General features: G+C 51.8%; 1 protein-coding gene across 1 annotated transcript in view; it reads left to right on the plus strand.

Annotated features, from left to right (window-relative positions):
* Positions 1 to 581: 581 nt before the first annotated feature.
* The window catches only part of Cdh23 (cadherin related 23), a 365,574-nt gene continuing 352,538 nt past the window's right edge, over positions 582 to 13,617 (plus strand). Inside the window, 1 exon segment of the mRNA XM_040732605.1 lies at positions 582 to 930. The gene's annotated coding sequence lies outside the window, so the exon portion shown is untranslated.

The following is a 13,617-nucleotide window of genomic DNA, read 5'->3' on the forward strand; positions in this document are numbered from 1 at the left end:
GCAGTCTCAGTGGCAGAGCCAGAGGGGCACATGATGGGAGCTCGGAGGTGGCCAGCGCAGCACCAAGAGCCAGAGGAACCTTTTAGCGACTCCGGGAGCAGAAAGGGGGCGCTTAAAGCCAACAGATGGTGCGGGCTAACATTCCAGCTTTCCGCGAGCGTGGCAGCCCCAGGCCTTTGCTGGGAGCAGGCAGGGAGGCTATGGTTGTGTCCCAGGCCTTTGCGAGATTGCAGAACCCCCAGACCCAGCTCGGGCACACCCCCAAGGCCAGCTTCTGTGGTTCTGTGGGCTCCCCGCTGCCCCTTGGGGAGTTCCACCGGCTACCATAGCAGCTGCTGCTATGGCATCCACAGAGGACAGCTCAGCGGGAGCAGGCACCTTCCCATTTGGGCTCCTGGCTGGGGTCGGGACCGCTGCCCCGGCGTGCGGCGGCGGGGATAGAGGTCCGGGGAGCAAGGTGCGGCGTGCGGACGCGGGCGGGCGGAGCTCGGGCGCGGCGAGGGGAGCGCGGCGCGTCAGGAGGCGGGGACTGGCGCGGGGCCGCGCGGGGCGGAGGAGCGAGGGAAAGTTGATCGCGGACTTGAGCGGCGGCTGCGGCTCCGAGCAAGACACGATGCACCGCCCGGGAACAGGTCCCACGGCTGCCGGGCACTGAGCTGCGTAAGAAGGAGCGGGCCTGGGGGATGGAGAGCGTTGGCACCGTGTCCCTGGCCGTGTTGGGCGAGCCTCTTCCGAGCTCGCTGCGTGTCTGAAGTTGCAGCCAGCGAGCAGCTTACGGGGACCGGGCGGCCCGAGTGGATCCCGGAGCGGCCTTCGCACCAGCAGCGAGACGCGGCGGTGGCCAGGACTGGAGCAGGTGGCCCTTGGGGGCCGAGCCGGTGGCGAGCAGATTCCGAGGCGCGGCGCAACGCCGCTCCACCTGCGCACACGGTACCGGGAGCCTAGCGCTGCCCTTCCCTCCCCGATCCCCTCGCCTTCCCCCAAGTCCTTTGCCTGCCACCAAAGTTAGTGCTGTGGGGCTGCGAGCGCAGCCGGCAGAGTCACTGGTTTCCGGGGTGGCCGTCGCGCGGCGGACGCCTGGGTCTTCCCTATGTCTCGCGCTCGGTTCCAGCCCGCGGCCGGACGCGCGGCAACTTTGATTCCCGGGAACTCCAATTCCCTGCTTGTTGGCCGTAGCAAGACGCGCGCCACCCGGAGCCCTGTTCCTGGGACCGCGACATTCGCTGGCTTCGGCTCTTCACGCATCCGAGAGGGTCTGGGTCTAGATAGGATGAAAGAAGATGTTGGGAACCATCCTGTCCCCTCTGACCTCAGGGTCCCTATTTGGAATGGGGAGGTGGGGTGTGGCACTTTCAACTCAGGGTGGGCAGCGCGCTGGAGGAATCAAGTCACGTAGACCTCCTCCCCACTCACCTTCCCAGGCCCACAGAGAGACCCCAGGGGACTCCTGCCACCTTCCTAGTACTGGTGGCTCTAGGCAGAAGCGTCCCTAGCAGCGCTGGGAGCCGCTTCGCTTCCCTGGCCCCGGGGCTGCTCGGCTTTGGACAATGTACTATTTGTCCCCAGAGCTGGTCCCCGGAGCAGTGTCCCTGTTGTCCCCGCAGGTCAGGCCGGTTATCATGCAGATCCCGCGCATTCTAGGGTGGTGGCCTGCTGGCTGCCTGGCGGGCACTCAGTCCTTCTTGCCCAGAGCTAGCACGGAGACTCACTGCCTCCAAGAGGCAAGCGGAAATCTGGTGCCCTTGGCCACTGCGACCCCGGCCCCAGCCCTGGTGTGGTCACACCTTGGTAGGAATTAGCCTTGCAGGAGTAGTAACATGTCCACACACTCCGGAAAGCGGACACGCCCATTCTGCACACTTGGCCGACTCATCCATAACAGACCTTGACCCTGTCTCCTCACCCAGCCCCTTAGCAAGTGCCTGCCACCCCAATCTGGATTTTGAAAAAGCCTGGAGGGGCATGAGGGTTATTTGCGGGCCTGCAAGAGCCAGATCTTTGCCCCGAGAAGAATCATGCTGTGAGTGGGGGTGGGCTTGTGGAGCATGGTTGGGGCCAGGTGCGAGGTGGTGATGAGTCAGCCCACTGTGGCAGAAGTTGCTGGAAGGAACGCTTGGCTCCTGGTGCAGGGGTAGGCGCAATGCGGCCAGCACCTATGGGGGTGGTAGGACCAGATGTCACTCTACCAAGGAGGGGTGGGTGAGGGGCGCCTTGGCCCTAGGAATAGCAGAGGCCCACCTGGCAGAGAGAGCACCTGGTGTTCTACAAAGGCACTACCAAGTCACTGGTGTGAACCGAGCTGTTACCCAAGTGCTGGAGGCATGAAGGGTGGTGGCCCGGAGCTGACGTTTTGACTTTGCCTGGGGCCCCATAGCCACCTCTGTCCCTGTTTTCCCCAGCTCCATCAGCTGGGCCCCTCACAGCTGCTCAATAAATGCCTGCGTGGAGGTTATAGCCATTGACAGTTGGGGCAACCTCACAGCTTCCCTTCCCCACAAGCCACCTTACCTGTCATGACACCTCGTGCGCTTCATTTTTCCCAATTCAGCATTATAAAGGCTACTTTGCTCAAGTGCAGATTCAACATGCTTCACCTAGGAGGTGAAGGCCCCCAAAAAAGAAAAAAAAAACAATACTCAAGCGTAGCCCCTGGGCCAGCATCTGTATCAGGAGAGCTTGTTAGAACTGCAGCTCTTCTGGACTCCACCCCAACCTCCCCACATCAGGCCTTGGATTCTCTAAGCTCCTTGAGTGGTTAGCATGCTGTTAAGTTTGTGCTTTGGTGCGCAGCACCTTCGAGAACACACAACTGAAATGGGGATGGAGCCCTGCCCTGTTCACCTGTGTTTGGGTTGGGCAGCCCCTGGGTTGTACCTGCAGATGCTACAAGCATGTCTGTGTTTGGAGGGCTTTGAACAGATGCAGAGGGCCGTCTGACTCTCTGTGCAGCACAATACATTGCTGTATGTTTGCGGGGGCCAGGAGGAGGTGGGCAGATTTCAGGAAACTGGATGCACGGTCTCTACCTCCAAGGTATCTGGGGTGGGTGGATGCTGTCCTAGAAAGAAGGAACTGAGCCGCTGTCTCCAGTCTCAACTAGTGCTTCTCAGTGAGTGACCACAGGGAAGGGGCTGCTCAAGTGCCCATCATGGGAAGTGTACCGAGGGAAGGATGCAGGCCAGGCTTTTCCTCTACCTGGCTTTGGCATCCCACTTCTACTGCCCTAGGCAAGGTCCCTGGCCCGGAGCTACAAGGCTGATGGTTGGCATGGTAGCATGGGGTCAAAGACCTGGTAAGGCCCATGGTGTCACATGTGGAAGGTCATCATATGCCCCTCAGCCCTGTCCTTGCTATGCTGCTATCTGCCTGGAGGAGTGCAGCTCTGCCATTGCGTAGGTGGCTTGGAGGTCACCAACAGGCACAGTCACAGAGCAGGTTGATAAGGTGCTGGCGATTCCTCGTCCATCTCAAAGGCAGCTGAATCCAGATTGTCCTGCCTGGTGGGCTTACACTGTTCTTGGGCTCTCATGTTGAAGAGATTCAATTCTCTGGTGTGTAAAGGTGGTTTTAAAAATGAACTCTATTGCCTTGGAACTTTTGTTTCTTATTCACTTATAGGTGTTTTTAAACAATCTTTTTGTTTTTTGAGTCTGGAATCTGGCTACTCTTGGCATTGGGTCAACCCTATTTGTGAGCAAGGTCAAGGTGGACTCCACAGCATGGAACAATTCAGGATGGGAGCATTTTGCTTTCGGTGGAAGAGGCCATGCTTCTGAAGGTCTCGTGGGTGGTTCTGACTTTGCAGGTGCCTCCTACTCCAGAAGCCTTCCTGAGTTGAAGTCGCTGTGAGTGGGAGTTACACTGCCTTTCCAGGCCACACCTCTCTCCCTTTCTCCCTCCCTTCCTCTGTCCCCCTCTCTTACTGCCCTTTCTTGAAGCTTCCCACTGGCCTGTATTGCTCTGGTCTCTGGTTCTGTGGTTTCCTCATGAGAGCCCAGGCTCTGCCTTTCCTCTATCCCCGCCCCCAGGGCTGCTGCTCAGAGGGTGAGTGACCAGTAGTATGGGGTGCATCTGCCGGGTACCGACTGAACCTATTGTCCTGCAGCCTCCTCTCTCCTTTGTGTTTGCTGGGTCTGTAACTGGGTTTTGACTGTGTTAGCTTCTTTTGCGATACGTGGCTAATGGTGCCTGTCTGCTGGATGTGGGTGCGTGTTCTTCAGCTCACATACTTCGAGGGTCTAGGATGCAGATGTGAGTAGTGTGGGGAACAGCATGGTGTTACAAATGCTTGTAATCCCAGTTCTTGTGTGTGTGTGTGTGTGTGTGTGTGTGTGTGTGTGTGTGTGTGTGTGTATGTGTAGGGGGTGAGGCTAGGAGATTGCAAGTGTCAGGCCAAGAATGGGCAGCTTGCATAGAATGTTCCTATTTCAGACACACAAAACAAAGAGGCTCGTGAGACGGCTCTGGGGACAAAGGTGCTTGCTGACAAACCTGTTGGAACCCGCAAGGCGGAAGGAGAGAACCACACATGAAAGTTGTTGCATGCATGCATAAGTATGACTACACACACACACACACACACACACACACACACGAACTCTCACACTAAATAAATAAATGTAAAAACATTAAAAAATACACTTAAAAACAAAGTAAAGCAAAGTATGATACAATAGGGAGTGATGGAGACTGTAGAGCACAGGACCCATTAAAAAAGAACAGCTAACTGAAGATATATATGTATATATGTATATATATTTATATATGTGTATATATATATATCCCAGTTGGTAGAGTGCTTGCCTAGCAGGCACGAGGCCCTGGGTTTGACCCCCAGCACTGTAGAAGACATGGTGGCACACATCTGTAATCCCAGCACTCAGGAGGTGAAGGCAGGAGGATCAGGAGTTCAAGGCCATCCCCAGTTACATAGGAATTTGAGCTCAGCTGGGCTACAGGCTATTCTGTCTGGAGAGAAAAAGGGAAAAGAACCCACCAGGCAAGAGGCAGCTGTATAAGGGCTCCCCTGGGAAAACCATGACTAGGACACAAAAGGTGCACCCAAGGAACTGGAAATTTCTAGGACTTAATCTGAAAGTCTGCAGCAGTAGGGAAATACATATACATATGTATATTTCCTACAAAAAGTTAATCCAGAAAACACGAGGCTATTTGTGGACCATATTCATTTGAATTTGCTATGGAAGTAGCCTTGTGGAGTCCTATAGGGCAGAGAATACATACTACTCCCTTCTACCCTCACCTCTCCCACAACCCCCCCACTCACCCCCCCCAGTGTCAGTGAGAGGCTGGCATATTTAAGAAGTAGCCACAAGGAGCTGGCTTCTAGGCTTTCACTATGGAATCTGATCTGGCTCAGCCCTGTGGAGTGGGGCGGGCACTGCTGCTCCTCCTGTGGTCCCTACAGATGGGCCTCAGCTCTTTGCTCCTGGATTCTGTCTTGCTCAGCACAAGGCATGTGGCCTTGGGCTGTGTTGTGCAGATCAAGTCTGGCATTCATATTTGTATATATTCTGAGCCCCGCCCAAGTGTGGGTTGGGATGATGATGATGAAAATGCACACCCTGCATGAATTTTAGGGACTAAGTTGAGACAATGCTATCTATACCCCTTCGTTCTCAAGAGCCTGGTATGGCTCTTAACATTGCTCAGGCCTTGCTTTCTCATCTGCACAGTGGGAATCATTCCCATCTGCCTGTAGATTTCCTGTGAGCATCAATGAGGTGCCAAGACTATGAGAAGTCTGGCCTCTGATGTACATGGGAAGAGCAGTTTCTTTATAGCCCCTTTGATGTGACTTGACTGTGGGTAAGATGGCCATTGACTTTCAGAGCTTGAGGACCTGAGAAGCTCATGAATTGAGTTGTCCCCGAAGGTGTGTGTGTGTACTTGTGTGTGTGTGGTGTCATAGTTTTTCACTTGGACTTACACTTTTCAAATTAGATCCTGCAGTTTCACATTAAAGTCTAGCCCTTTGGTGCTCTGATTAGAACCAATAACATTGTATTTGTGTAGCTGAGGATGATGGGTAAGAGGTGAGAGGTGAGGTAACATTGTATCTGTGTGTAGCAGAGGACAATGGGTAGGAGTTAAGAGTTGCCACTACCCAGTCCCTAGACAGGCTGCTCTGAAACTATGTATCCCAGGCTGTCCTTGAGTTTTTCTGCCTCCACTTTTTTTCCTGCTGGAGTTATAGGGGTATGCCCCTGGGGCCTTGCTTCTTGAACTGTTCTTTAAAGCAGAATCTTTGCTTGGAGGTCAGCCTGTCCACAATAGCAATGGCAGCTTTCACAGGTGGATCTGTGTAACACCTTTGTAAACCCAGATAGAGGTCCAATGCCTTCAGGCCCTTCCTAGCCTATCCTGCACCCTTCTGGAAGTCCCAACTCTGTGACTTCACCCTGGGCCTGAAGCTCCCTATTTGATGGGAGTTAACCTGCAGCTCTCAGCTCCCCAGCATGCCTGCTTCATGCCTTTATGCCCTGCACTGAAGAGCTGAAACATTCTGGGCACCAGCTGATCTTACCGTTTTATAGGTGGTAAGATTGAGGCCTTTATATGAAAATGAGCTTGACCAGTGGCCAACTGAGATCTGTTTCTCTTTATCCCAGTGGCCCCCAGGGGGTCTGGGCCGTGTATCACAGCTCCCCAGAGCTTCTCATCACTTTGAGAGACTGGAGGTGTTAGCCTTGTACTCACCTCTTCTGGTACTTCCCCTGCTCTCTCTCTCTCTCTCTCTCTCTCTCTCTCTCTCTCTCTCTCTCTCTCTCTCACACACACACACACACACACTGCCCCTCGGGCATGCTGTTAACTATGTTGCCTTCCTCCTTAAAGGCCATTTTCCATTTGGAGAGGACCTGAGATGCCATTTGTGACAAGGGCCAGTGTACTACCTTGATTGTTTCTGAAAGAACGCTGTAATTTGGGAGCTAGTGAAAGCTAGAGAGGAGGAGGCAGAGGAAGGCACATAGGCAGGGGAGGGGGGGAGAAGGGAAACAAAGGGGGCAGCAAAGACACAGTCTGGGTCCACCTGTGCCACATCCTCAGGGATGTGGGCTTTGACTCACCTGTCGGTATGGGAGTCTGTCTTTCCCTGGGGACAGTCCAAGCCCAAGCGAGTCTTTTTGGCTCATCTATTTTTTTCTGTCCTTTGCCCTCAGAGAGAGAGGTGGTATCCATCCTGCCCCAGACTTGCATAGGTCTTCATCGTGAGCCCCCAGGATGCCCTGACTCTGGGAAGATGGTGCCTCCCCCTTTTTACCATGGCCAGGAGAGTTCTGAGGTCATGTGTGGAGAGAGTCAGTGACACAAGACTCTAAGACCCCTTTGCCCTACTACAGGATCTGGGATGTGTCTTAGTGACAGATGCAATGGTGGGCTTCATCTGGAAAGCCAGCGGGAGCTTCCAAACTGCCCTCTGGGGTTCTGGAGGTCCCCACACTCATGGTTGGGAGGCATCCGTTCAGCCCACCAGCTAGTTCCGAGCACATGCCAGCTCTATCTAATTTCTGAGGCCTCTAGCTGAATACCCACAGTACCCCTGCGTGACAGAAAGCTAGCACAGGTCACTGGAGCCTCTGTCCACTGTCCACTACCACTTTAACAAAGTTTAAAAGAGGGGCTAGGGATCTGACTCAGTGGGTATAGTGCAGGATTTTTGTTTTTCTTGCTGTTGGTTTTTCAAAACACGATTTTCTTGTAACAACTCTGGCTGTCCTGGCACCCGCTCTGTAGACCAGGCTGGCCTGGAACTCACAGAGATCCACCTGCCCCTGCCTCCTGAGTGCTGGGATTAAGGCGTGTGGTTTTTATCCTCAGTACCACATAAGCTAAGCATGGTGGCTCACACCTGTAATCTCAGCACTTACGAGGTACATGCAAGGAGATCTGAAATTCAAGAACACCCTTCGATATCCAGTGCATTCAAGGCTAGCCTGAGATACTTAAGATCCTGCCTCAAAAGAAAGAAAGAAGCAAGCAAAGTTAGTGAATTTTACATCCACACGCTCCCCAGATGTTACCGTTTCCACAAATAATCACCATGTCAAATTTGTGATACTCTCTTTTCATGGGAAGTTAGTGGATGACATTGATAGCGCATCTCAATGTGGAACCCTGAGTGCTGACTCTCCAGTGGCATCTCGTCCCGGTAACTTGTAAGCAAGCCAGAAAGCGGCGCCCCTCCATGGCCTCTGCTTTAGTTCCTGCCTCCAGGTTTCTCCATGACTTCCCTTCAGGATGTACTACAAGCTACAACATGGAGCAAACCCTTCCTTCCCAAGTTGCTTTTGGTCATGGTGTTCATCACAGCAGTAGAAAGCAAGCTACGACAGGAGTTTCCAAGCAGGATATTAGGTGGCCTGGGAAGCTGAGAGGCCTCTTGGAGCTTTGGGGGGGGCTGTCATCTTGGGCAGAGGTCTGGTGTGTCATGGCTTGAGTGCTGAGGTGTCTTTGGGCCACTTGGCAGATCAGAAGGCCCTCCCTCCTTCCCTACTGGACTTGGGGCTGGAGCAGGCCTTGGGGTTCTAGAGAAGTCATTGTGGGTAGATGCATGGGGCCAGGCAAATGGCAACTCTCCCCGTATGTGGCTTCTCTTGTGTTCAGCACTGGCCTAAGGGGGTAACCTTTAGGTGCACACAGGATTCAGGATGCTGGGCAGGTGTGGGCCATACTCTATGAGCTCACCATGCCAAAAGGGGGCACTGCTGCCGCCATCTGCCTCGGCTACCAAGCAGCTGACAGGGCATCTCTTAGGCTGCTGGGACCTCCTCCCCAACATTCTTCCAAAGCATACAGAAAAACAAACTTAAAAATGATAAACCCACCCAATTGCAAATGTTACCAAGTAGTTAAAGTGTTTTTTTTTAAGGCAGGGTTTCTCTGTGGTTTTGGAGGCTGTCCTGGAATTAGCTCTTGTAGACCAGGCTGGTCTCAAACTCACAGAGATCCACCTGTCTCTGCTTCCCTAGTGCTGGGATTAAAGGTGTGTGCCACCACCGCCCAACTAGTTCAAGTATTTTAAAACACCAAGAGGCTATTTATTTATTTATTTGACAGGCTTAGTGCCATGTGCAGTTCCAGGCCCTGGTGCCTCAGTGGCCCCTGTTCTAGGGGAGCAAATGTCATAGGCCTATGAGTGACCAGTTGTGACATGAGCTTATACGGTGTCAGAGCTGGTGGTAATGTGAAGAAATATTTATTAGGTACTGTGTGCCACATCCAATACTTAGCCTCACTGGTACCTTATAACAACCTCAGGACATAAAACCTACAGTGTTATCTATTTTCCACCAGATGAGAGATGGGATGCACAGAGAGGTTGTGTACTTTGTCCAAAGTCACACAGCTAGCGGGTACTGAGGCAGAATCCTGCCAAGGCTCTGGAACCCTTTAGTCATTATCACTATTGAGGGCAGAACCAAAAGTTCCAAGTCATGTAGATGGAAGCAGGTCAAAACAGACCCAAGACCCATCCTGGGGCCACAGAGAGGCAGTGACAGAGCTGGGGCTGGTGTCTGGGCCACCTCCTCTCGTGTAATCAAGATGAGCTGGGATATTTAAATTTAAGAGAGCCCAGAGGGAGAGTGGCTCAGATAGCCTTCGGGGGTGACCCAGGTGGCCGTCTCAGCATCATTACCTCCTCATGGCACCTCAGAGCTGTCTGTGAGCTGAGGGTTTGAGCAGGGGCCGGTGCTGCCATTGTCGCTCACCCCACCCTGGCCCCTGCTTGGGACAGGCTAGCTCAAGGCTCCCTCAGTACCCATGACTGTGTTGGTTTGTCTGCAGCTGTCCTCAGGCTGAGCTTTTGGCTCTTGGCCTAAGTAAGTGTATTATAGAAGCCAGGTGGGTGGCTTGATGGTGTGGACACTTGCCTAGTGACTGTGAGCCACTGTAGGACAGCAGGATGTCGAGGAAAGCCCCTCCCCTCCCCCATGCCCGTGCCCCCAGCATACACACAGAGGTACCAGTGACAGGTCTGCTGCTGACCCCAAACTTAATTCTTAGGACCCTCATTTCTCGAAAAACACCAAACCCAAACCCTAAAAACCTGCAAGTGACTAACCTTCCCGATCTGGGGACCAAGACTCTCATGTGCTACACAAAAGTGTGGAACCAATGGTGATTTGTGCAATCTCCATGAGGTCAATCTGTCATTTTTATTGATTACCACCGATTCAGTGATGTGAACAGTATGCAGCCGTCTGTCTAAGCCTGACCATCTCCCCACCCAAAGAACAGTGTCTTCCCAATGGCTCCGTGCCTCATTTTGGTATCTGTCTCCCCATAAGGCATGCACATCAGCAAATATTTATTAAGCACCACTTGTTTGCAGGAAACTATATGCATATTCAAAATAAGAACAGGCCAAACATGCTGGTTTGCAGCCATAATTTCAGCATAGGATTGCAAATCCAGAGTCAGCTAAGGGTTACAGGAAAGACCCCATTTTAAAAACAAACAAACAAACAAACAAAATCAACAAAAGTTACAGAAATAGACACACTATGGTCCTGACCTTGATACTTATTGGGAATCCTGTATTTGGGACAGTTGTGTCTCTGCCCTCCCTCCTTCCCTCCCTCCCTCCCTCCCTCCCTCCCTCCTCCCTCCCTCCCTCCCTCCCTCCCTCCCTCCCTCCCTCCTCCCTCCCTCCCTCCCTCCCCCCTCCCTCCCTCCCTCCCTCCCTCCCTCCCCCCCTCCCTCCCTCCCTCCCTCCCTCTTTCTCTGTATATGTATGTATGGCATAGCTCTTTTGGAGCTTTAGCATCCTGTGGCTGAGTCAGATAAAAGTCCCCTCCTTTGCCCTTCTTCTCTGACCCCAGAGCTCCCTCCTCACCTGAAGTGTCCTGGAAACTGTTATAGGAAGGGAAGGGCAGGGTGTGAGGTGTGAAGGTGGGGTGCTACAAGCTTGAGCAACGTGGCTGACCTACCAAGCCCGGTCCGCATTGCCTGAGGGCTATTGGAAACTGGAACTTGGCCAGAAGAAGGGAGCCCATGAATAATACAGCGGGAGGGCGGCTGTGAACTAGGTGACCTGGTTGCACCTGCGTGCTTCACAGCTTCTTTGGGAGTCACTAGGCAGGGCCAGGGTGTCAGAGGCGAGGCTGGGATATTGGGGAAGGCAAGACAAACGTCCCCGTTCCTAGTGTGTTAACCACACAGAAGCCCCCTTCTCTGGCATCGCCCCTGGAGCTCTCTTCACCCGTGCTTGTCTGTATATGTGGGTCTGCCCTCCTGTGTGCTTTGGCCTAGACTGTCTCTTGCTGAAATGGCCTGGGTGGGGAGCAGAAGGCTCCCAGTATGTGCCCAGGGTGAGTCCAGCTTCTCTAGAATCCACTTTTGCCTCTGTTCTCAGTTCTTTCAGTAGCAGGGGCCTGAACCTGGAGAAGCTCCTGACACCCTCACCCCCAGGCTTGACAAGGGTCATCTCCCCACACTTCCATAACATCTCAGCCTACATCACTAGGCTTAGAATTTAGCCCCACTGACTGGGGTCTCCCTTATGGCCTCTCATCTTGGAACTAGGCCTTTAAGGGGTGGTACAGCTCCAATGGCCTGCTGGGCAGGGACTGCCTGCTGCCTGACTTGGGTTAGTGTGAGCAGCATCATGTACAAGCTTTATATGTGTACCCATTCAAACAAAGGAATGGTGTCAATCTAGAAGCCAGACTCCCAAGTGCAGTCCTAGCTCACCCACTGTGAATGACAGGGTTCACTAAGTTCACTAATTGTCTGTCCTTCCGTTTTCTGGTTTGAAAAATGGAAATGCCAGTGGCCCAATTCAGGCAACTCGAGAGGATAAAATTATGTACACCATAAGAGTGCCTGCCACACCAACAGCACTGAACATATGCTGTTTTTATAATTGTGATGCTGGGCTCTGGGATGTTACAGGCATGCTGCCTGGGGCTGTTGAGTTACCTTTACCCTTAAGAAAAGCTCTAAGATGGGCTGGGGAGTTGGCTTAGTGGTTAGAAGCACTGACTGCTCTTTCAGAGGACCCAGATGTAATTCCCAGCACCCACATGGCAGCTCACAACTGTCTGTAACTCCTGTTCCAGGGGACCTGACACCCATGACAAAACACCAGTGCACACACACATACACATATAAAGAATGGCACTCATTAAAAAGGCTCTAAACTTCTAATTCCAACACTTGGGAGGGAGGCAGAGGCAGGTGGATCTCTGTGATTTTGAGGCCAGCCTGAGCTACAGAATGAGTCCCAGGACAACCAGAGCTTTTACACAGAGAAATCTAGTTTCAAAAAACAAAACCAAAAGCTCTATCAGGTGGAAAGAGGCTTGTCCTGGAGTGGAAGGCCCCTTCCTTTGCCCAGGCGGAGGAAAGCACTGTGATTCCTTTGGTGAAGGGCCAGAAGGGAGACAGAACATGTCTGTGATTAGAGTATTGATATTGGTGCCAAGTGAACCAGGACCTCCTCCATTTTTTAAATGATGTGTAACACAGAGAAAAATGTAAGAATCATGCATGTGCAGTCCAAGCTTCACAAACCAGTTACTTACTCATCAGCACCACACAGACCTGAGACCTGATCACTAGGGGCCGTGTCCCCACCCATTCCTCCTAGCCACACCTATTCTGACTTCATGCCACATTCATTTTGATAAAGCTTCTATGGTACTGGATTTGAAACCAGGGCCTCATTCATGGCAAGCTCTCCCACATAGCTACAGTCCAACCTATTTTCACACCTAGACAAATGGAATCACTCGCTGTCCTGACTTTGATGTTCTCACGAGCTGCACTTGTTGGTGAGAGTCCCCTTTTATGCATCCGCTCAGTTCTGTTTCTCTGTGGCCTGACGGTGACATAGTTTAGTCATGCTAGTGTGGATGGCCAACGATTTGAAACTGAGCTGTCACAAAAAAGGATTGTTGTGAAACGTGTGTGCATGTGTGTCTTCTGACACAGGCACATGCACATGTAGTTCTCTTCGTCTGTAGTTTCTCTTGGGCCAATACAAACCCCTGACTTGCTTCTGACAGCTCTCTAGAAACTGCCCTGATACCTGATAGTGCGATGCCCTCAGTTTTATTTCTCTTTAAGACCATTGTTTATTTTTGGATCTGTGCATTTCCATATAACTATTAGAATCAGCTCTTGAGCATTCCACAAAAGCCCTGCTGAGATTTTGATTGCAACTGCATCGAGGAAAATCGACATCTTTGCAATATTGAGTTTTCCAATCCATTAACAAGATGCACCTCGCCATTTATCCATGTCTTAATACATTTCTCTCAGGAATGCATTTAGGAGTCTGTGGCAACTCCTACTTCTTTTTATGAGATTGTTTCTATGTGTTTTATGATTTTAAGCACTGTTGTAAGTGATGTTTTTCTCATATCCAATCACCTATTTGTCATAGAAGTATGACTGAATAAAAAAATATTGGCCCAGATTGGAGGGATAGCTCAGCTGTTAAAAGCAGGCTCACAATAAAAAATATAAAAAAAATTGGCCCATGTATTACAAATGGTGTTGAATTTCTTTATTAGCTCTGGCAGTTTATATACAGAACTTTAAAATAATTTAGGGCACATGACCACATTTTCTGTAGAAACAAGATTT

The sequence above is a fragment of the Mesocricetus auratus genome, unplaced genomic scaffold, assembly GCF_017639785.1.
Source record: "Mesocricetus auratus isolate SY011 unplaced genomic scaffold, BCM_Maur_2.0 Super-Scaffold_100027, whole genome shotgun sequence".
In the NCBI taxonomy this organism is placed as follows: domain Eukaryota; kingdom Metazoa; phylum Chordata; class Mammalia; order Rodentia; family Cricetidae; genus Mesocricetus; species Mesocricetus auratus.